The sequence below is a fragment of the Chiloscyllium plagiosum genome, unplaced genomic scaffold, assembly GCF_037043375.1.
Source record: "Chiloscyllium plagiosum isolate Xiang-an unplaced genomic scaffold, Cpla_swu_hap1 HiC_scaffold_11, whole genome shotgun sequence".
Taxonomy (NCBI): domain Eukaryota; kingdom Metazoa; phylum Chordata; class Chondrichthyes; order Orectolobiformes; family Hemiscylliidae; genus Chiloscyllium; species Chiloscyllium plagiosum.
Genome location: NW_028270149.1, coordinates 80,140,505 through 80,164,762, shown reverse-complemented (window position 1 = coordinate 80,164,762; position 24,258 = coordinate 80,140,505). Strand labels below are relative to the sequence as shown.

Sequence of the window (24,258 nt, the reverse complement as noted above, 5' to 3'; positions counted from 1 at the left end):
TGTCCATCTTCATAGTTACATCCTCAAAACATTCCAGAAGATTAGTCAAGCATGATCTCCCCTTCGTAAATCCATGCTGACTCTGACCTATCCTGTTACTGCTATCCAAATGAGTCATAATTTCATTTTATATAATTGAGTCCAGCATCTTTCCATCATTAACGTCAGGCTAACCTATCTATAATTCCCTGTTTTCTCTCTCCTTCCTTTCTTGAAAAGTGGGACAACATTAGCCACCCTCCAATCCGCAGGAACTGATCCTGAATCTGTAGAGCATTGGAAAATGATTACCAATGCTTCCACGATTTCTAGAGCCACCTCCTTAAGCACCCTGGGATGCAGACCATCAGGTCCCGGGGACTTATCAGCCTTCAGACCTTATAGTCTCTCCAACACCATTTCCTGCCTAATACAAATTCCCTTCGGTTCTTCCATTACCTTAGGCCCTTCAGCCACTATTACATCTGGGAGATTGCTTGTGTCTTCCCCAGTGAAGACAGATCTAAAGAACCTGTTCAATTCTTCTGCCATTTCCTTGATCCCCATAATAAATTCACCCATTTCTATTTTCAAGTGCCCAACTTTAGTCTTAACCATTCTTTTTTCTTTTCATGTACCTAAAAAAACGTTTACTATCCTCCTTTATATTTTTGGCCAGTTTGCTTTCATACCTCATTTTTCTTCTCCGCATAATGCCTTTTTAGTTATCTTCTTGCTCTTTAAAAGTTTCCCAGTCCTCCGGTTTCCCGCTCATCTTTGCTATGTTATACTTCTCTTTTATCTTTATACAGTCCTTAACTTCCCTCGTAAGCCACGGCCTCCCCTGCTTCCCCTTAGGATCTTTCTTCCTCTTTGGAATGAACTGATCCTGCACCTTCTGGCAGGTATTTTTGTATATAATGCATCGTTGTTCCACTGCCATTCCTGCAAGGGAATTGAATCATTGAACTTTGGCTAGCTCCTCCCTCATAGCTTCATAGTTCCGCTTGTTCAACTGCAATATTGACACTTCTGATTCTCCCTTCTCCCTCTCAAATTGCAAATTAAAACTTATCACAGTATGGTCACGACCTGCTAATGGCTCCTTTACTTCGAGGTCCCTGATAAAATCCGGTTCATTGCACAAAACCAGATCTAGAATTGCCTTCTCCCTGGTAGGCTCCAGTACAAGCCGTTCTAAGAATCCATCTCTGAGTCAGTCCACAAACTCCTTTTCTTGGGATCCAGTACCATCTTGATGCCCCCAGTGTATCTACATGTTGAAATTCCCCATAACAACTGTAGTAATACCTTTGCGACAGGCCAATTTCACTTACACTCTACATCCATACTACTGTTTGGGGGCTTGTAGATAACTCCCATTAGGGTCTTTCTACCCTTAGAATTTCTCAACTCTATCCATACTGACTCTACGTCTCTTGATTCTGTGTCCCCCCCCTCGCAAGGGACTGAATATCATTTCTCACCAACAGGCCACCCCACCCCCTCTGCTTGTCAGTCTGTCCTTTCGATAGCACGTATAGCCTTGAATATTCATTTCCCAGGCCCTGTTCATTTGAAACCACGTCTTGGTTATCTCCACAACATCGTACCTGCCAATTTCCAACTGAGCGCCAAGCTCATCCACCTTATTTCTTATGCTTCATGCATTCGTATATAATACTTTTAATTTGTTACTCCCCTCACCCCTCCTATCAATCCATATTTCACTTGACCATACTGTATGATCCCTTCTTGAGTTTTCTGCTCAGTTGATTCTGTTGTCTTCCTTGACATTTTGATACATCTGCTTTAGTTTTTTATCTTTCTGTTGTAATCCAGCTAAATGCTCTGAACTTTAAATATCCACTTTGTCCTCTGCTTGTTCTTGTTTTTTTTCTCTCAACCATTTGATCAAATATAGTTTCTGATGATTGAACTTCCATTTCCTTATCTTTACTCTTCGATTTCTCCACCTGTTTCCATCTGTGACTTTGTGACCTCGTTATCATAGTCAGGAGAAATCCCAGGATGTACTTCCTTTAAAACCTCAGTTGCCTGATTTTCCACTGGCCTTTCAACTGTAGTAGGCATCACTCTCACCTGTGATCCAGCAAAACCATGACTAAGTGACTCTGGAACCAAGAATTACTCTATCCTCCTACTACCTCACTATATAACGGGCTCTCCAACCTCACTATATAATGGAACATTCTCCTCCCACTGAATTCCACATATTATGTTTTCTGTCAATACTCCTTCTGAATTACATATCCCCTCATCTCTCACCATCAAAGATTGATTTGCTCCCGTATCTCTTAAAATCTTAATTTCTTTTCCTGCTCCTGCTGGTATACATGAGTTAAACCTTACCCATATAAGTAAATTCTTTAAAGAAATCTGTCATCTCCTTCTCAACCAATCCTTGATCAGGTTGTAAATTCTTTTGCAGAGTTTAACTTTGACTGTGCTTTACCACTTCAACAAAACTCACTGGCTTTTCCTGATTTCCCTCATCTGTCTTCTCAGTGCTTTTTCTAAATAAGCATCACTGTGATCTCATGTGGCCTACTTCATTACAATGAAAGCTCCTGAGCTCTTCTAATTCTCGTTTGCCACCCTTATGGGTTTTCGTTTTACTCTGTGGTAAACTACCTGCACTATCTTTATGGTCTCCTTTTCCATTACCACATTTGGATTTCTCTTTTCCCCAATTTCTTTGCCTCACTGATTGAAATTGATGTTGGAAGCCAAACTTTGATTTATGAACCACCTCATAATCATGTGTCATTTAGAGTCATAGAGATGTACAGCATGGAAACAGACCCTTTGGTCCAACCCGTCCATGCCGACCAGATATCCCAACCCAATCTAGTCCCACCTGCCAGCACCCGGCCCATATCCCTCCAAACCCTTCCTATTCATATACCCATCCAAATACCTCTTAAATGTTGCAATTGTACCAGCCTCCACCACTTCCTCTGACAGCTCATTCCATACACGTACCACCCTCTGTGTGAAAGCGTTGCCTCTTAGGTCTCTTTTATATCTTTCCCCTCTCCCCGAAACCTATGCCCTCTACTTCTGGACTCCCACACCCCAGGGAAAAGACTTTGTCTATTTATCTTATCCATGCCCCTCATAATTTTGTAAATCTCTATAAGGTCACCCCTCAGCCTCCAACACTCCAGGGAAAAGAGCCCCAGCCTGTTCAGCCTCTCCCTGTAGCTCAGATCCTCCAACGCTGGCAACATCCTTGTAAATCTTTTCTGAACCCTTTCAAGTTTCACAACATCTTTTCGATAGGAAGGAGACCAGAATTGCACGCAATATTCCAACAGTGGCCTAACCAATGTCCTGTACAGCGCAACATGACCTCCCAATTCCTGTACTCAATACTCTGACCAATAAAGGAAAGCATACCAAACGCCTTCTTCACTATCCTATCTACCTGTGACTCAACTTTTAAGGAGCTATGAACCTGAACTCCAAGGTCTCTTTGTTCAGCAACACTCCCTAGGATCTTACCATTAAGTGTATAAGTCCTGCTAAGATTTGCTTTCCCAAAATGCAGCACCTCACACTTATCTGAATTAATCTCCATCTGCCACTTCTCAGCCCATTGGCCCATCTGGTCCAGATCCTGTTGTAATCTGAGGTCGCCCTCTTCACCACTACACCTCCAATTTTGGTGTCATCTGCAAACTTACTAACTGTACCTCTTATGCTCACATCCAAATCATTTATGTAAATGACAAATAGTAGAGGACCCAGCACCGATCCTTGTGGCACTCCACTGGTCACAGGCCCCCAGTCTGGAAAACAACCCCCCACCACTACCCTCTGTCTTCTACCTTTGAGCCAGTTCTGTATCCAAATGGCTAGTTCTCCCTGTATTCCATGAGATCTAACCTTGCTAATCAATCTCCCATGGGGAACCTTGTCGAGCACCTTACTGAAGTCCATATAGATCACATCTACTGCTCTGCCCTCATCAATCTTCTTTGTTACTTCTTCAAAACACTCAATCAAGTTTGTGAGACATGATTTCCCACGCACAAAGCCATGTTAACTATCCCGAATCAGTCCTTGCCTTTCCAAAAATGTGTACATCCTGTCCCTCAGGATTCCCTCCAACGAGGGAATCCTGAGGGACACCACCGAGGTCAGGCTCACTGATCTATAGTTCCCTGGCTTGTCTTTACCACCCTTCTTAAACAGTGGCACCACGTTTGCCAACCTCCCGTCTTCCGGCACCTCACCTGTCACTATCGATGATATAAATATCTCAGCAAGAGTCCCAGCAATCGCTTCTCCAGCTTCCCACAGAGTTCTCGGGTACACCTGATCAGGTCCTGGGGATTTAACCATCTTTAACCGTTTCAAGACATCCAGCACTTCCTCCTCTGTTATCGGGACATTTTGCAAGATGTCACCATCTATTTCCCTACAGTCTATATCTTGCATAACCTTTTCCACAGTAAATACTGATGCAAAATATTCATTTAGTATCTCCCCCATTTTCTGTGGCTCCACAAAAAGGCCGCTTTGCTAATCTTTGAGGGACCCCATTCTCTCCCTAGTTACCTTTTGTCCTTAATATATTTATAAAACTCCTTTGGATTCTCCTTAATTCTATTTGCCAAAGCTATCTCATGTCCCCATTTTGCCCTCCTGATTCCCCTCTTAAGTATACTCCTACTTTCTTTACACTCTTCTAAGGATTCACTCGATCTATCCTGTCTATACCTGACATATGCTTTCTTCTTTTTCTTAACCAAACCCTCAATTTCTTTAGTCATCAGCATCCCCTATACTTACCAGCCTTCCCTTTCACCCTCACAGGAATATACTTTCTCTGGATTCTTGTTATCTCATTTCTGAAGGCTTCCCGTTTTCCAGCCGTCCCTTTACCTGCAAACATCTGCCTCCAATCAGCTTTCGAAAGTTCTTGCCTAATACCGTCAAAATTGCCCTTTCTCCAGTTTAGAACTTCAACTTTTAGATCTGGTCTATCCTTTTCCATCACTGTTTTAAAATAAATCGAATTATGGTCGCTGGCCCCAAAGTGCTCCCCCACTGACACTTCAATCACCTGCCCTGCCTTATTTCCCAAGAGTAGGTCAAGTTTCAGTAAGTACATCCACATACTGAATCAGAAAATTATCTTGTACACACTTAAGAAATTCCTCTCCATCTAAACCTTTAACAATATGGCAGTCCCAGTCGATGTTTGGAAAGTTAAAATCCCCTACCATAACCACCCTATTATTCTTAGAGATAGATGAGATCTCCTTGCAAGTTTGTTTTTCAATTTCCCTCTGATTATTGGGGCATCTATAATACAATCCCAAAAAGGTGATCATCCCTTTCTTATTTCTCAATTCCACCCAAATAACCTCCCTGGATGTATTTCCAGGAATATCCTCCCTCAGCACAGCTGTAATGCTATCCCTTATCAAAAATGCCACTTCCCCTCCTCTCTTGCCTCCCATCCTATCCTTCCTGTAGCATTTGTATCCTGGAACATTAAGCTGCCAGTCCTGCCCATCCCTGAGGCATGTTTCTGTAATTGCTGTGATATCCCAGTTCCATGTTCCTAACCATGCCCTGAGTTCATCTGCCTTCCCTGTTCGGCCCCTTGCATTGAAATAAATGCAGTTTAATTTATTAATCCTACCTTGTCCCGGCCTGCCTTGACTGTTTGACTCACTTCTGTTCTCAGCTGTACCCGTCTCAGATCGATCTCTTTCCTCACTATCTCCCTGGGTCCCACTTACTAGTTTAAATCCTCCCAAGCAGTTCTAGTAAATTTCCCTGCCAGTATATTAGTCCTCTTCCTATTTAGGTGCAATCCGTCCTTCTTGTAAAGGTAACTTCTACCCCAAAAGAGATTCCAATGATCCAAAAAATGTGAATCCTTCTTCCATACACCAGCTCAACCATGCATTCATCTGCTCTATCTTCCTATTCCTGCCCTCACTAGCTCGTAGCACTGGGAGTAATCCAGATATCACTACCCTTGAGGACCTCCTAACTCTCTGAAGGGAGATTACAGAGTGTCAACCTTTTCCCTTCCAATGTCGTTGGTTCCAGTGTGGACAATGACCTCGCGCTGGCCCCACTCCCCCATGAGAACATTCTGCACCCTCTCTGAGATATCCTTGATTCTGGCACCAGGGAAACAACACACCATTCATTTCTGCTACTAATCTGCCAGTCTCAACTCTTTGATTTTCAATATGATTTCTCACTACTTTTTGATCTTCTCCAAAATAATCATCTCTCAAAGAGTGTCATATATTTGATCTTTTCTCAATGCTGTTACCCATCTATCAAATTTTGCTTTGTTTGATCCTTTCAAACTTTATGAATGTTTGATCAAGTTTCCTCCTTAGATTCCTAAAATGTTGTCTGAAGGCTTCTGGTCCTTGCTCATATTCACTTAACATGACTTCTTTCACCACCTCATACTCTCCAGATACCTTCTCTGATAGTGATGCAAATACCTCACTGGTTCTACCTACCAACTTTGTTTGGATCAACAATACCCACATGCTCACTGGCCATTTCAAACGTTTAACCACTTTTTCAAATGAAATAAAAAAAGGCTTCTACATCCTTTTCAACAAGTTTAGACAATGTTTGGACATATTTAAACAGATCCCCACTGGGCCTTTAGGTAAGATGGGATTGTTCTCCATCACTCATCACTACTCCTGTCTTTCACCTCTACCTCTGCCATTTCAGTTCCAACCTCCTGAAGTTCAAAAATTTGTCCTTTCCTCACAGACACAGACAATCCCAACTACAGCTTTTTATGGCCATTTCAAAAGCTTTGCCTTGCCTTCTTTCTGTAAAACTCCCAATGTAACTTCTTCCATTGCCCGGAATCTCTTGGTGACTGAAAGAGCTATCATTATACAAGGCACACCCTATTTGAACTAACTGAATTCAAAAAACTATCTTTGAGTCCAATAATTGTAAACACCATTAGAGATTTTGATCCTGATAGGAAATCCAATTTGTTATGGGCCAGACCAAATCCCGACAAAATATGACGAAGATAGCCTACACCCTTTTTTTTTCTTATTTTTAAAGGCAGTTACCAGGCATTGCCTTCCGGATGCAGTTAGAATGGTCAAACTACGGGTCTTGAAGCAGAACACACGTTATTTTAACTATAATCAAAATACGACAATAAAAGAAGAAATTGGGGTAACTCTGTTAGAAACTTAACAGAATAATAGATTATTTTATTACTAAACAGAGACTGTTCCCATGTAGTAAGATCCCATAAAGAGACCCTTGGCAATGGTAAATTCAGTAAATAAATGGACTTTAATGCAATTCTAGCAGCAGGAAGAGAACACCCCCACCCCACCAGATTTTATCTTTAACAGCGAGAGACAAAACAGCTTCCATATCCAGGTTCAAGAGCCCAGCAACTGCCCCTGAGAAACTAAAACTAAAAATCCTGGTTCTGTGGGAGCTTGACCCTACCCATTCAGGCAGCTTCTATTATTTCAACTTAAAAAAAGCACCCACAACCTCACAAGCTGTTCATTTTATTAGCTTTGAGCAAACTGTTAGGTATCGCTGTCTCAACCTTTCTTCATTTTATAAAAAAGGACAAAATATACCTCTTCATTCCATTGTATTGTCACAATAGGTAGGAAAACGAGTTGAGAAGGAAACTTAAGGAGGCTACAAAAAGATAAAGATGGGATCAGTAAGTTGACAAGGATGTGACAAATGTAGGAACATATAAGATTGTCCATTTTGACAGGAAAAATGCAAAAGAAAATTCTCATCCAATTGGTGAAGGCGTTCTGAGCTCGAAAATGCAGGGGTACCTTACTGCATGAATCACAAAAATAGCTAATATGCAGACTTAGCATGTAGTTGGCAAAGCTAATAGAATATTATAGTTTATTGTGGGGGGTATTGAACACAAAAGGAGGGAGGTTGTAGTTCAGTTACGCAGGGCATTAGTGAGACTGCCTGTGTACAGGCAACTTATTTAAGGAGGAGGTAAATGCATTGGAAGCAGTGTAGAGTAATCTTATCAGTCTAATACCGGGAATGTGTATGAAACCAATTGGACAGGTTCGGCTTTTATCTGCTGGACTGACCATTTACGATCCCGATGGGTCTTCATGGAAGAAATTAGAACTATGTCTCAGAAATAAGGTGTGCCCATTTAAAATATGTGGGTATTTTTGTCATTCTCACAGAGGATTGAGAGTCTTTGGAACTCTCTTCATGAATACATGGTAGAGAAAATGTCTTTGCATACTTTCTAAGGTCAAGTTCAATAGATTCTTGTTAAGTAATGAATGAAAGGTTTATCAGGGTTGTGCAGGAATGTGGATTGAGGAAACAGGCAAGTCTGGCATGATCATCTTGAATGGCAATGATGGGTCACGAGGCGGAATGGATGACTCCTGCACCTTTTTCACATGTTCCTATTTCACCTAACCACAACCTCTCTATTCTGTTGGCAAAGTCTGGATCCGATAGTTATAACTGCGGAATAAACTAAACTGACTTTCACAAATTAGAAGAGATTGGTCCTGAAGAGGTTTTAAGTTCCATTAAATATTGTGATGTCTTATAAGAAAATTTTAAGTTAGTTAAGTGAACTTCTGTTTGAGGGGATATAATTTAGTTTTGAGTTGTGCGCTAGAGTGGTTTGTAAGTGGGTATTGTGCAGGTCTCAGGTTAACTGAGTTTTTTTGGTCAAAGTTGCAACAAGGATTTGTTAGTAAAGCAACAATAGCCATTGAATGCTTCAGGCATAAATGTTTTGAAACAACATTGATAAAAGTTAATATGATATGATATCCAAATTACATCACTACAAGCAATTTGTGCAATTTAGTTCCTAAGCTCAGTGTGATTGCTCTGGCTCCCTAGGCTCCCAATATGGTGATAGGAGTTACAAGTTTCACAGGTGCATTATAAAAGTTTCAAGGGAAATTGTTCCACTTTTATACCGAACAGTACATTGCCCAGCATATAGTCATGGTATCTCACCAACTTTATTCTAGACGAAACATTTTACACAGCAGGAAAGTAAAAGGTTACTCACTTCTCCAACCTATTAGTCTTTACATGTTTCCTTAATGCTAGCTTCCATGATGGCCTTGCCTTGCATGTCAGGTTGTGGTAGTCTTGGAACCAGCCTGTGTCCTAGCTGCAGAAATTCGCAACACGAGCCATCTTCATAGATGCTTCATCCATGACCTTCCCTCCATCTAAGGTCAAGAGTGGAGCATCTACTGTTGATCACAGAATTTGAGCTCTATTTGTGACTCCTCAGTCTCAATTCATATGCAGTGTGACCTTGATTCTATTCAGGCTTGGCCTGATAAGTTTAACTAACATTTACACCAAACAAGTGCCAGGCAACGACCATCTCAAAACCAGAGGGACCTGAATGTTAAATATGCATAATTTTGAAGCTAGAAGGGCAGGTTGAGATAGTGGTTACAAAAAGTAAATAGGCTCTGGGCTTTCTGAATGGAAAACTGCTATGGTCACATTTGGAAAGACTTTATGAAACATTATCAGAAGATGTGAAGACATTAGAGAGCATAGCGATAAAATTCACAGGAATTGATTCTAGGGAGAAGGAACTTGAGTAAATTAAATCAATTGCAGAAACCCAGCCTGCTCTCCTTGGGGAAGAGAAGATTAACAGAATACTTGATCAGTATATTCCAAATCATGAGAAGTTTGGACAGAATGGACAGTGAGAAAGTGTTCTTATTGATGAAGAACAAAGGACATCGATACATAGTAATTGGCAAATGAAGCAGTGGTGGCATAAGGAAAAGGTATCTACGCCGTGAGTGTTTAGAATCTGGAAGGTACTGCTTAAGAGAAGAGTGGAGAAAGATTCAACCACAGCTTTTAAAAGAGAACTACCTCATGAAAAGAAGACCAATAATTTCCATGCCTATGGGTAAATGGCAAGGAAGTGTGGCCAAGATGGACTGCTCTTCCAGAAAGCCAGCACAGATATGATGGACTGTGTGGCTTTATTGTGTGTTGTAACCATTCAAGACATTGGTAACACATTTATTCATTAAATGGGGACTAATGTGCAGAAGTTCTTAAATATCATTCCCACTTTCCTCTGTTCCTGATGACTGTGGTGTTGATTTACATGGAGGTTGTGTGAAATTACCATAGAACATAGAACAATACAGCACAGAACAGGCCCTTCGGCCCATGATGTTGTGCCGAACTTCTAACCTAGATTAAGTACCCATCCATGTACCTATCCAAATGCCGCTTAAAGGTCGCCAATGATTCCGACTCTACCACTCCCACGGGCAGCGCATTCCATGCCCCCACCACTCTCTGGGTAAAGAACCCACCCCTGACATCTCCCCTATACCTTCCACCCTTCACCTTAAATTTATGTCCCCTTGTAACACTCTGTTGTACCCGGGGAAAAAGTTTCTGACTGTCTACTCTATCTATTCCTCTGATCATCTTATAAACCTCTATCAAGTCACCCCTCATCCTTCGCCGTTCCAACGAGAAAAGGCCGAGAACTCTCAACCTATCCTCGTACGACTTCCTCTCCATTCCAGGCAACATCCTGGTAAATCTTCTCTGCACCCTCTCCAAAGCTTCCACATCTTTCCTAAAGTGAGGCGACCAGAACTGCACACAGTACTCCAACTGTGGCCTAACCAAAGTCCTGTACAGCTGCAACATCACTTCACGACTCTTGAATTCAATCCCTCTGCTAATGAACGATAATACTCCATAGGCCTTCTTACAAACTCTATCCACCTGAGTGGCAACCTTCAAAGATCTATGTACATAGACCCCAAGATCCCTCTGTTCCTCCACCTGACTAAGAACCCTACCATGAGTTTCAAAGTTTGACAAAAACACACCAGTAACTTGATAGCTTTTGTCACAATCAAGTATTTTAGAAGGTGCCTCAACTAAGTAATGGTCACTTACTGGATGGAGGTGATTAAAGAAAACCACCACATGGAGGGTTAGGGATGAAAATGTATCAGGGTTTGCATAATAGGGAGTTACTGGGTGAGTATATAAATCCCTTAAGCTACCAAAAGTCAAAGCATGGGTAAAAATAATGGAATGAGCTGTTGTAATCACAGAGGTACTTGTAGGATAGTCATGAAATTTGAAAGGAAAATAAGTTGTGTTGGACCAACCTGTCTTCAACTTGAGAAACTGGCTATGCTTTAAGAAAGAGCTTCAGGAGTTTTCTTGTGAGGCATTTTGTTCAGCAGTCTGAAGTTGGTCAGCTACAAGATTTCCAACAAGATGAGAGTAAAATATATGGATTTTATCATTGAGTCTTGATCGGGGTTAAGTGTAACTGGTTGACAAGGGTGGGGATTTGAGGAATTGATGAGTCAACATTTTTTAAAGATGTTATTTGGAGGTAAACTCACTTGGGACATTTGTGTCAGATCTTCCTGCACAACATCCATATTTTTGGAGCCATAATCTGGGAATTAATCCAAGTACTGATTCTCCAAATGCTTCTCAGTGTATTTCAGTCACCGACGTGGGCAGGACATTTTGTCTCCTATGCATCAAGACATTCCGTGCATTCTCTAAACTCTTGTACTCTCTATGGAATGTTAAACTATTACTGGGAATTAATGCAGAGGGGATGGCCTTTTCAAACATCACTTTGTGCCGTAATAATAAACCTGACCATTGAGGAGCGGGTCTGTCTCTAAGTAGAATTAAACACTTCCAAGCAAGGCAACTGTTGATGGACAGGGTGGAAAATGCTGACTGCCCAATGTGATCGAGAGTAACACAGCACCACATAACTGAGCTGGCTGCTACACAATGAACAGAAATGGGTGACCTGAGTATGCTTCAGCTGCATTTAAAATTGAGTCCAAGATTTTAATCTTGCTCACAAAAAAATAGTTGAGTCCATAGTTAGTCTCAATTATTTGATCACTGTAAAGTCATACAGAGTCATAGAGCTGTGCAGCTTTGAAGTAGACACTTCGGTCCAATTCATCCATGTCAACCAGATATCCTAAATTTATCTATTTGCCCATTTGCCAGCATTTGGCCCACATCCCTCTAAACCTTTCCTATTCATATAACCATCTAAATGCTTTTTAAATGTTGTAATTGTACCAGCCTCCACTACTTCCTCGAGCAGCTCAGTCAGTACATACATCACATTCTGTGGGAAAAACCCGTAGGTCCCTTTGAAATCTTTCCCCTCTCACCTAAAACCAATGCCCTCTAGTTCTGAACTCCTCCAACTTGGGGAAAAGACATTGGCCATTCAACCTATTCATGCCCCTCATGATTTATACATCTCTACCAGGTCACCCCTCAGCTTCTGACACTCCAGGGAAAATAGCCCCAACCTATTCAGCCTCCCACCTCCCTTCTCCCCCGCCCCCAACTCAAACCCTCCAACCCTGGCAACATCCTTGTAAATCTTTTCTGGACATTTTTCAAGTTTCACAAGATCATTTCTATAGCAGGGAGACCAGAATTGAACACAGTATTCCAAAACTGGCCTAACCAATGACCTCCTAACTCTTACGCTCAATAAAGGCAAGCCTACCAATGCCTTCTTCACTATCCTATCTGCCTGTGACTCTACTTTCAAGGAATTATGAGCTTGCACTCCAAAGTTTGTTTGTTCAGCCACACGCCCCAGGATCTTACCATTAGGTGTATAAATCCTGCCCTAATTTGCCTTTCCAAGATGCAGCACCTCACATTTCCTTAAACTAAACTGCTTCTGCCACTCCTTGGCCTGAAACATGCACACTTTGAAACTAACATTTTGGAACTGTGTCTGCAGCTCAAATCTGGCACTGAATTGATGGTATTACTCAACGGTGTCCCAAGATGAATTAATAAAGGGAAAATTGTCTCAATGGTCACTTTTGAGAATGGTCTCCTGATATATTGTTGGTTGAAGTAGAGGGACATTTTTCCTCTCTCTACAGGATAAATAATTTTACCATATCACATGTATCCACCATTTAGGTTTTGGTTTGGCTTTTATTGCGTATCCGGAGATTGCTGCGCAGTTGCCGTGGGCACCTTTATGGTCCGTTTTATTTTTCCTCATGCTGGTCACTTTGGCAATCGACACTCTGTTTGCAAGTTTAGGTAAGAATGGCATTTTTAAATCATTCTCTCTGTGGGTTTGAATTACAAAAGAAGTTGATAAACTACTGTTGATGAATGTTCAATGTCCTTGTGTATCAATTCTCTGCTCAACATCTTAATGAAGAATGGGGCTGCTTTAAATGAGCGAACAGCTACATTAAATTTCAGATGAAATCACTCCAACATTTAGAAAAACTCACAGAATAATTTGTTTTTTGTAAACCTGAAAATTTATTGCAAACATTTTTTTGAATATATTTACCAAAACAATAAAGTTCATAAAAATTGTCAGAAATCACTAAGCCCACTACAGTTAACTGTTCCTCTATTCCTTTATAAAAACAGGTTTTAGCTATCCAGACTGAATTTTCTTAGGATTTCTCCCAGTCATACTCAGTCTCATTCCCACATTGCTCTCTCTCCGTTCTCTCTTTAATCCTCTCCCAGCTGTCCTCACTGCACTACTCTTATACAGGAGCACAGTAATAATATCCTTGTCTAATATAAGTCTACCAATCTCAGTTTTGAAATTTTCTAATAAAATTCATTTTTTTCCCAGTATAATTCTGGTGAACTTCCTCTAGACTTCAAGTTTAATATAATCCTTCCAGAGGAGCAGTTTTCAGAACTGAACCCAAACCTTCAACTGTGGTCTAACTGTAGCACAACATCTACTGCTTTCTATTTCAACCCATTGAGATAAAAAATAAGATTTGATTAAACTTTGAGATTACTTTTTGTACCTGATCGTTATGTTTTCGAGCTTTTCATGTATCTTTCTTATTTTTCCTTTTCCCATCTTTACTCGATTTCTTTTTGGACCCTATAATGGCATAGTTAGTTTTTTAACAAGATACACAGTTCTTTTCAGGAAATGTCCAATCATGCCACGCTCACCTCAGTAGGAAGTGCCAAGAATTACATTGTTTTCACTCCTGGGATGGATTGGTGTGAGGTGAATTCAGGTCTGTTGTGCCCAGATATAGATTGGAGGTGGCCGTGTGTTCTGCCCAGTGTTGAGATAGACCCTTTAAAAGATTAGCTTTGGATCTTTAGGATATGTTCCTTTGATTGTATTTCAGGCCCTATGGCCTCACTTCTTGCCTTTTCAATTGCAACATGGCAATTCAATCTCAACTCATGCTTGAACCAATGCCCCAGTAATCTATTTGAAATTAATCCCACCATGTCTCTTCATATTATCCATGCCAAATCAAGCCACCCACTCAATTCTAGTGGCCCTGCAAGCACTACATATCGAAACATCAGCAACACCCATACACCATGGACCCTTGTATACTCTTTGCTTATTCATTGCATTTCCATGCCACACATTCACTTCACATTCTGAACAGAAACAATGAATTCCACAGAAACAATTGCATGTGTGGAGCTGCGTATAAATGTGCATTCATATTTTTCATAAAATGTCATGCTACAATATGAGAAAAAACAATCAACCAGACTACTAACATACCAAAAACTATTGAAATTTGTCTTATCTTTACCTTGTACAAATAGCCATTGACAACAGAGATCACAAGTAAAAATGTTTGTTATAACATCGTATAATGGACATACATCTTCCCAAATGTGTCAACAATTTAGATTAGTCCTTATGTGGGAGTCTGGACTCTCAGTGAAGCATGCAAAGTTCCCCACTCCACCAGCAGTCTCTAAAGGAACATTTGCTTCGGAGTGGCACATCCTCAAAGACTTTTCTGTCCTTTTCTGTCTCTTCTTGCTGTTCCAGATGTATCAGACTTTTATACTGAACCCTCACTGCCTGAGGGATGATTACCTTCTGCCAAGTATGATCCAGAAACCTCTCATCCTGCCTGACCATCCACAGTGACTCCAGTTTTCACACAGACCCAGGAATCCTAGGCTTGAAATGGAGCAGCAGGAGAGACTCTACACTCTACACCCCAAGACAAAATGTAGTGTCCTAAAGATCCTACATGGGGCAGGAATAGCATGGAACAGATCTCAGATGTCCATCCATGATAAGAAACCTCCTCACTACTCTCTCTTAGGATTTCTCCCAGTCATACTCAGTCTCATTCCCACATTGCTCTCTCTCCGTTCTCTCTTTCATCCTCTCTCAGCTGCACTACTCTTATACAGGAGCACAGTAATAATATCCTTGTCTAATATAAGTCTACCAATCTCAGTTTTGAAATTTTCTAATAAAATTCATTTTTTTCCCAGTATAATTCTGGTGAACTTCCTCTAGACTTCAAGTTTAATATAATCCTTCCAGAGGAGCAGTTTTCAGAACTGAACCCAAACCTCCAACTGTGGTCTAACTGTAGCACAACATCTACTGCTTTCTATTTCAACCCATTGAGATAAAAAATAAGATTTGATTAAACTTTGAGATTACCTTTTGTACCTGATGGTTATGTTTTCGAGGTTTGTGTCTGCACCCTTGAATCTTGCTTCTTGTCCACTCTTCTTACTTTCCTTGCCATTTAAAGATTATTGGAATAAATACATCTTCAGTCCAAGGGGGATGATTGAAATTTGACATATTGAGCTCAACCTACCTCTTTATCTCACTCACTTATTCTAATAATGTCTCTCTTCAACTTTCTGCGCAACTTACTGTGCTACCTAACTTAAAAATCACACAACACCAGGTTATTTGGAAGGTTTATTTGGAAGTACTGTACTAGCTTTCGGAGCACTACTCCTTCATCAGTAGTGTGGACAGGATCATGCTCTACAGCTACCTAATGAAGGAACAGCTCTCCGAAAGTTAATACTTGCAAATAAACCTCTTGACTAATAATCTGGTGTGTGATTTTTAACTTTGTCCACCCTAGTCCAACACTGAGATCTCCACATCATAACTTAATGTTGTCAGCAAGCTTTAATACATCGCTTTGCATTTCTTCATTTAAGTAATTGGTGAAAAATTCATAACCCAGTGTAGATATTTGTTGAAAACATATAATCACATCAAACCAGCTGCAGTAATCTTGCTAATCAATTTTTGATGTTTGTAATCAAAATTTAGCATATATTTACATTTCTCTGGGTGGAATCTTGACCATATCCAATTAAATGTCTCTGGAAGTCCATCTATACTCTCTAATCTATCATGTTAATTCTTGGAAAACATTCAAATCAATTTTGTTAGACATAATTTGCCCATTATAAATTTATGTTCACTTCCCCAGTCAGGTCATATTTGTCCATGTTTCAATTGTTTCTCATTGAATTCAGATACAACGTTGTCAAATCTCTGTTCTTGTTGCAAACATGTTTAACCACAAATGGTTAATATTCAGGTTTGAATGCTCTCCAATAATTGATAGAGCAGACTCATGGTAAAATGGAATGTGACTCCATCTGCCCCTGTGATTTTCTGAGCTATGGTACCTCCAGGTTGGTTTTCTGTGAGACTGTGTAAGTTATTAATTAATTACTGATCGCATATAACAATTTTCATTTTCCCAGAAAAAGTCATAACCGTTCTGCTGGACAGGTTTCCCAAATATCTACGATCGAAGCGCTTTTGTCTGACAATTGGTATTTGCATGTTGTTTTATTTGTTTGGCCTTGTGACTGTAACCCAGGTAAGTTGCTCTTATAATTTGTTCTGAGTTTTCATGTATTGCTAGATATAACTAGGAAGTCAAAAACTTCAAAATATTTAGAAATAAAGAAAGACTGTAATTTGGTAGCAGTTATTTTACCATTTGTGTGATAAAGTGCAATGATGCTGTGGGACTGAGTGACTCTGTCCCATCTCCTGTTACAAAATACAGAGCCTGAGATCCTAGCCAAGTTCAGATTGTACCTGAATAGAAGCACTCCACTTTTATGTCACAGGAATCACCTATTTTGTGCAGGAGACTGCTGTGGTTTTCTGAAGAGCTCATGTCTTATTGTAATTTCAGGCTGGAATTTACTGGATGCATTTAATTGATCATTTCTGTGTTGGATGGGTCCCTATTATAGTAACACTGCTGGAACTCATGGGTGTAAGCTGGCTGTATGGTAAGTTGGGAAAGAACTAAAATAATACAAAATAATTCAGATAAAGTTGCCGACACACAGGTCTTCATGATACTTCAGAAATTACAAGGCAAATGAATTGAAAGATATGATTTAAATAGTTCTTCACATGGGAAAACAATGGGATTAAAAGTGCACCCTCTTCAATTATCAAAGATCTGTCCTTTAGTAGTTCCTGAGTTTCCTGCACCTACCACACTTCAATACTTCGTTTTGCTATGTTACAGCTGGTTGTTGTTCAGGTCGGTTTTGTATGTGCCTAATAGGGAAACTGTTCAAACATGTTTATCCCAAGTTAAACTATTGTTTACTATAGAACTCATTCAGCAGCTCCCAGTCATCAAGGTAGGTGGGAGAACAGAACAGCTTTTGTATTTGTGATGTTTCCTGTGATCTACTGAAATCCATTTTCCTTTCTTCATCTCTGCACAGGACTCCCTTTGAGGCTCACCCATTCTGATAACAGGGTCTGTCCATCTCAGCACAGATCAGAAACATGAACCTTTCTTAGAGAGACCTCCTCAGGATGTATACAAACATTTTATTTGTGCTGGTGACAGGGAACAAGTTGCTCCCCTAGTTTGAAATCCTGTGTGGTCCCTTCTCTGGTTTAACCTGTTCATTAGTGCCACCCTGTACAAGATGAACTTTAACAGTAAACAAGCTGCCCTGAAGACAGACAGAGTGAGTGATGGTGTCTCTCTGCTTCCTTGTTGTTCACAGGGACAAACCGATTCATCAAGGACATTGAGATGATGATTGGGGAAAGGAATTGGCTTTTCTGGCTCTGGTGGAGAGTTTGTTGGTTTTTTATCACTCCGTGTTTCATGGTGGTAAGGAGATGTTACATGATTTCTAAATAAATTGACAAATTGATTGAAATATCAAATAAATGTCAATTAGAAACTTAAGCATTGGCAGAGTTTTGGTACTAGGATTGATTGAAATTCGTAGACAACAATACTTCCTAGATTTCCATATCTTAGTAACATGCCTGTACTGTGGCTCTCCACCTCAGTAGTATGGACATTCCTCTGTGTGAGGAGTTAGGAGGAATAGTTAGTTTTCTCCAGAGTCAGTCACAACTCAGAGGAAAGCAGAAAATCAGGGAGTGGAATGTGTTACTGCATACGATAGAGGGGAGTTACAGGAGGTAGTCAAGGAGCTTCCACAGATAGGAATGCTTGCTGCCTGTGATGATGGGATAAAGACTGTTTGTTTGCTGAATAGCCAAATTGTTAACCAGGGCATTGTGTAGTAAGAGGTAGTCCAAGTGGCGAGGGGGAGTTTATAAGCAAAATGCTGCGTTTCTAAGGGGTGTGATATCTTGGAGATCAATTGCATTTTCTACAGTCTTAGACAATTTAGGATGTGTGGTGTACACACAGGGGGCACAGCTACATGTTAGTCATTTATAAAGCAAGGAAAAATTTCAGGAGAGTTTTCAAGGAACAAATAGAATGTGGAATGTGCTAACACAAGAAGCAGTTCAGGCAAATAGCAAATATTTAAAGGGAAGCCAGATTGTTACATGAGAGAGAAAGGATGAAAGCTTGTACAGATAGTTAGATGGAAAGCAGTGGGAGATCGCTTGGAACTTAAACACTCTCTGGGCATCAATCTTTTGGGCTGAATGGCCCATTTTTGAGTTGTGTGTTCTTATGTAATTTTATAACGTTTTATTTTCAGTATTGTTCAACAATCAAGGTGAGAGAATCAATCTCATTGTGCTTATGATTTTGTTTTGTGCAATCATTTTAAATAGGTTCTCTTGTTCTGGTCCTTGACAACCTATGTCCCACCAACATATGGACCTGTTGAATACCCTGTCTGGGCAATAGCAGTGGGCTGGTGTATGACCATCTTCTGTATTATGTGGATCCCCATTGTGGCTGTAGTGAGAGTTGTCCAAGCTGAGGGCTCCACATTGTGGCAGGTAAGGAAACATGCTGATGAATTTTAAAGAGGATTCAGAGATATTTCCTCATGTGGGGCAATCTAACAAGGGGTCATAGTTTCAGGATAAGAGTTAGGCGATTTACAACAGAGATGAGGAGAAATTACTTTTGTTAAAGGGTCATAGACCTGTGGAATTCAGTGTATGGTGGATGCTGAGATATTGAGTAAATGTAAGGTGGCAATAGACAGATTTTTAATCAGCAATGGGTTAAAGTTGATGGGGAGTGGGCAGGAAAGTGGAGTTGAGACAGAGATGAGATCAGCCATGATCATGTTAAATGATGGAGCAGGCTTGAGGAGCTGAATTACCCATTCCTGGTTCTTCTGTTCTTATGAATTAGTCTCCCGATTTATACTGCTCCTTCAGCAAGTTAGCAGAAAATTTGAGAAAATAAATAAACAACTATTGATGCTGGGTAATCTGTTATGCTTTTGTGCGCTGAGTCTATATTCATTCCATTATTTCAATATTGTCAATGTTTGCAAATTGGGCGGGATAATATTGTAATGGGCTGAAAATAAACAAGGTGTTAAAACAATGACTGTAGATGCTGGAAACCAGATTCTGGATTAGTGGTGCTGGAAGAGCACAGCAGTTCATGCAGCATCCAAGGCGAGCACCAGTAGCAGGATAGCTGCCTCCTTTTTCTGTTTCTGAGTTTAGCCCAGCATGGAGATATACATACTGTGGCAAAGTTCAGCCCTTAGTTCCTCCTCATGTCTGGAAACATTTCTTATACTTTTTATTGTGTTAAAGTATTAAAAAAAATTGTTTAAGCTCTTTGCTGTTTCTTCATGGCCAATTGTAACACTTGTCTCTTTCTATAATGTGAAAGCGAGTACTGCAAATGCTAGAGATCAGAGTCAAGATTAGAGTGGTGCTGGAAAGGTCAGGCAGCATCCAAAGTGCAAGAAAATCAACGTTTTGGACAAAAGCCCTTCATCAGGAAGGAAATGTGATTCTTGACTCTGTCTATATTTCACCTATGTTAAATTCCAATAATTATTTCCTGTTTGTCATATCTAGAGAAATACTTCAGTCATTTTCCTATGTCTTGCTGGTTACTTCTGTACTTTCTTTTACATTTCCTGATCAATCTCTTACTCCCAATTGTCTGACTTATCATCCTCTGAGTCCTTTGGTCTACCAGCCTTCTTAGCAACAGATCAATTTGTACTGCTCCTTTGATCTACTACTGTCTTCCATTTGTTTGGATTTAAGACTCCCGTCCTCTAGTAATATGAAATAGAGAAATTCAAGATACTGCCATCATTCCTCCATTAAAGCTCCCATCCCACAATGTTACAGTTAAATTCTTCTGATCACGAAGTCTTAGATTAAGTGCAAGCTGTTTCCCAACTGGTTTGTTGAGATATTGTTTTACAAACTACATTTTAAATATTTGATGAACTTTCCCTACCCATTGTAACAATGTTCAGATGAGGCTGGAAGAGGGATGGATGAGTGGAGGTGCAGAGGAATTTGTTCTGACAGTGCTGTGCAGGAGAATGCTGGGGTAGACAGAAAGTTGGGACTATCACCTGTAGGTGCTTTGTGATTTACTTTTCCTGTCCTTTCTAGGAGATTAAACCACCTGGGGGCTATCTCCATATTCTCAGGAGTGTCCTACCGCTGCTCACTGCTCCTGCAAATTCCAGCCACAACAAGGCAGCTGGCCCCTTGCTCTCTCCATGGGGAGCAATCCCTCCCTTCTAGCCCCCATCACCTTGAGTGTTGGGAAAGGAGTCAGAATGAGGTGGGATTGAGGGTTGGGGCAGGGGTTTGAAGGCAGCCTTCTCATACCTTTGTGTCATCGTTCTTCTGCTTTCCCAAGGAAACTAGGACATAGCCATTCCAACTGCTGCTCAGGTTCCGTTAAATACAGAGCATTTCATGAATAGTCAGGAGCCGTCACTAGGACTGCGGGACTGGTCAGGAATCCTGGAGCAGGGATGAATTAAACCATCATGACAAAGCCCAGCACTGAAACAATGGGGCCACTTGGGCTTCCAAATGTGATTTTCTCATTACATTAAAATCAGGATTAATTCATAAGAAGCAGGATTTTGTTTCCAATTCCCCCAGTTAGAGGTTACGCACCTGCTTAAAATCAGGTAGAAATGTAACATTTTGCTTTTTCCTTCACAGAAGATATCTGCAGCTTGTGCACCAGCCCCTGATTGGGGTCCGTACTTGGAACAACACAGAGGGGAAATATACAGGAAAAGGCCTGATTCAAGAGACGCTTCGTATGGGGTACAGCTTCTAGCAACACCCAAAATGTGAAATTTTAAAGTAAAAATTTATTTTCAGTGGGTAAACAATTGTCCTAAAATCAACCACTATTCTAATGTACTTCCCATTGTTGTTTCAGTGGGGATCCCAAATACGGTTTCACTTTTTTTAGTCTGTCTGCTCTACATTTTTAGTTTTATGGTTAAATCTGTTTGGGTCCTGTCCAACTGATTGCTTCTGCCTCTCTATTGTTTTCATTTGGCTCTGGTTCAACCTCAGGTTCTCAATCTATTCCTGTGGTATGGCACTATACCCAGAAGCATCTACTCCCTCCACCACCAAGGCTCAGGAGCGGCAATGCGTACTATATACAGGATACACTGCAGAATTCACCAAAGATCCTCAGACAGCACCTTCCAAACTCTCAACCATTATCATTTAGAAGGGCAAGGGCAGCAGACATGTGGGAACACCACCATCTTCAAATTCCCCACTCACCATCTTGACTTGGAAGTATATTGCCAATCTTTCCGTGTCACTGGGTCAAAATCTTGGAATTCCCTCCCTGAGGGCATTGTGGGCCAAAACCCAGCAGGTGGACTTCAGCGGTTCAACACGGCAATTCATCTCCACCTTCTCAAAGGCATCTAGGAACAGGCAATACATGCTGGCCAGCCAGTGACACTTATCACCACAAATGAACATTTTAAAAAACCTGTGTATTAAACTGACAATTTGTTTTTTGCTCACTGTGATCTAAATTTCTTGTGGACCACACTGTTTCAGACTCCAATGTTGTGTGGACATCAATTCTTTTCAAGTTAACTCCTGATGGCTGTCTTTCATTCTCTCTCTTTCTGTAGTGAATCATGTTTGAATTCAATTCAAAATCACAGAACACCAGGTTATAGTCCAACAGGTTTAATTAGAAGCACTAGCTTTCGGAGTGCCGCTCCTTTATCAGGTGGTTGTGGAGTACACAATTGTAAGACAGAATTATTAGCAAAAGTTTAGTATGATGTAACTGAAATTATACATTGAAAAATACCTTGCTTGTTTGTTCAGTCTCTCATCTGTTAGAATGACCATGATAGTTTCACTTCTTTCATATGTAAATCACAAAACTTTATTTAGAAGTTACATTCTCAAGTTAACTGTAACAATTGGTGTCAGCCAGATAAGATGTTAAGATGTTGAAGGTGTTCTGCTGTCTGTGCCATAATGTTTAGACTGATCCTAATCTAAAAAGTGAGTTAACAGAGTCTTACATGGATTCATGCAGTTTTTGAGAAAGTGCAATGTAACTCTGCAAGTACAAATTCACCCCACAAACGTGTATGTGTATGTATGCATGTGGGTTTTTGTCTGTGTGTGTGTGTGTTTGTTTCTGTCTGTCTGTCTGGGGTGGGGGGGTTGTGAATGTGAGAGAGACCACATATATATGTGTGTGAGTGTAAAGTGTCGAAGTTTGTGAGAGGGTGCGTGTGGGAGTGTGTGCTTCTGAGGTGGGGGGTTGTGAGTGTCTATGAGAGAGAGTGTATGTGTGTGTGTGATTGTAAAGTGGTCTAAGTCTGTGAGAGGATGCGTGTGGGAGTGTGTGTGTTTGTATAGTGCAATGGTGGTCACCTGTAGTGTGACATGAACCCAAGGTCCCGGTTGAGGCCCTCCCTTATTCTATCAGCTTAGCTATAGTTCGTAGCAAGCTGCCTAGCTTTCAGGACAATACCATACAACCCTGTCACGGTAGGTACTGCAAGATGTGTCAGAGTGTGGACATGAGCACCACCATTACATGTGGGGACACCTCCCACCATGCACGTGGCAGGTACTCATGCGACTCCGCCAACGTTGTCTATCTCATACGTTGCAGGCAAGGATGCCCTGAGGCATGGTACATTGGTGAAACCAAGTAAAGGCTATGGCAACGGATGATTGGGCACCGCACAACAATTGACAGACAGGAGTGTTCCCTCCCAGTTGGGGAACACTTCAGTGGTCCAGGACATCCGACCTCAGACCTTCGGTGACCATCCTCCACACATGTGTATTCACAGGCATGCACACAGACATACACACTCCCATGCTCATACATGCATCCTCTCACAGACTTAGACCACTTTACACTCACACGCACACACATATACACTCTCTCATACTCACAACCCCCCCCACCCCAAACAGACAGACAGAAACACACACACACATAGACAAAAACCCACATGCACACATACACGTTTGTGGGTGAATTTGTACTTGCAGAGTTACATTGCACTTTGCTCAAAAACTGCATGAATCCATGTAAGACTTTATAAACTCACTTTTTAGATTAGAATCAGTCCAAACATTATGGCACAGACAGGGAACACGGAGGCTAACACCTTCAACATCTTAACATCTTATCTGGCTGACACCAATTGTTACAGTTAACCTGAGAATGTAACTTCTAAAAAACGTTTTGTGATTTACATATGAAAAGTGAAACTATCATGGTCATTCTAACACTTGAGAGACTGAACAAGCAAGCAAGGTATTTGTCAATGTATAATTTCAGTTACATCATACTGTAAACTCTTGTTATAAATTCTGTGTCTTACAATTGTATACTCCACAACCACCTGATGAAGGAGCAGCGCTCTGAAAGCTAGTGCTTCCAATTAACCCTGTTGGACTATAACCTGGTGTTGTGTGATTTTTAACTTTGTACACCCCAGTCCAACACCAGCATCTCCAAATCATGATGGAATTCAATTTCTTTGAAACTCACTTTCCAATATATCCTGGTGGACTTACCCCACTTCGATGTTCTACCACGATGCTGCCTGCTCACTCGTGTTGAAGCCGTTGGACACCAGAAAGAGCTGTGTGTCCTTTACCATGTCTTCAATTGTGAGATTATC

The 24,258-nt window shown here is 40.8% G+C and overlaps 1 pseudogene across 1 annotated transcript in view; it reads left to right on the top strand.

The window, feature by feature from the left end:
• Positions 1–22,290, top strand: part of LOC148148841 (sodium- and chloride-dependent neutral and basic amino acid transporter B(0+)-like) — a 430,083-nt pseudogene extending 407,793 nt beyond the window's left edge. Inside the window, exons 14-19 of the transcript XR_015758602.1 lie at positions 13,015–13,140; positions 16,606–16,724; positions 17,049–17,148; positions 17,890–17,999; positions 18,932–19,102; positions 21,275–22,290. The product of XR_015758602.1 is annotated as a sodium- and chloride-dependent neutral and basic amino acid transporter B(0+)-like (transcript). The remainder of the gene's footprint in view (positions 1–13,014; positions 13,141–16,605; positions 16,725–17,048; positions 17,149–17,889; positions 18,000–18,931; positions 19,103–21,274) is intronic.
• Positions 22,291–24,258: the final 1,968 nt, after the last annotated feature.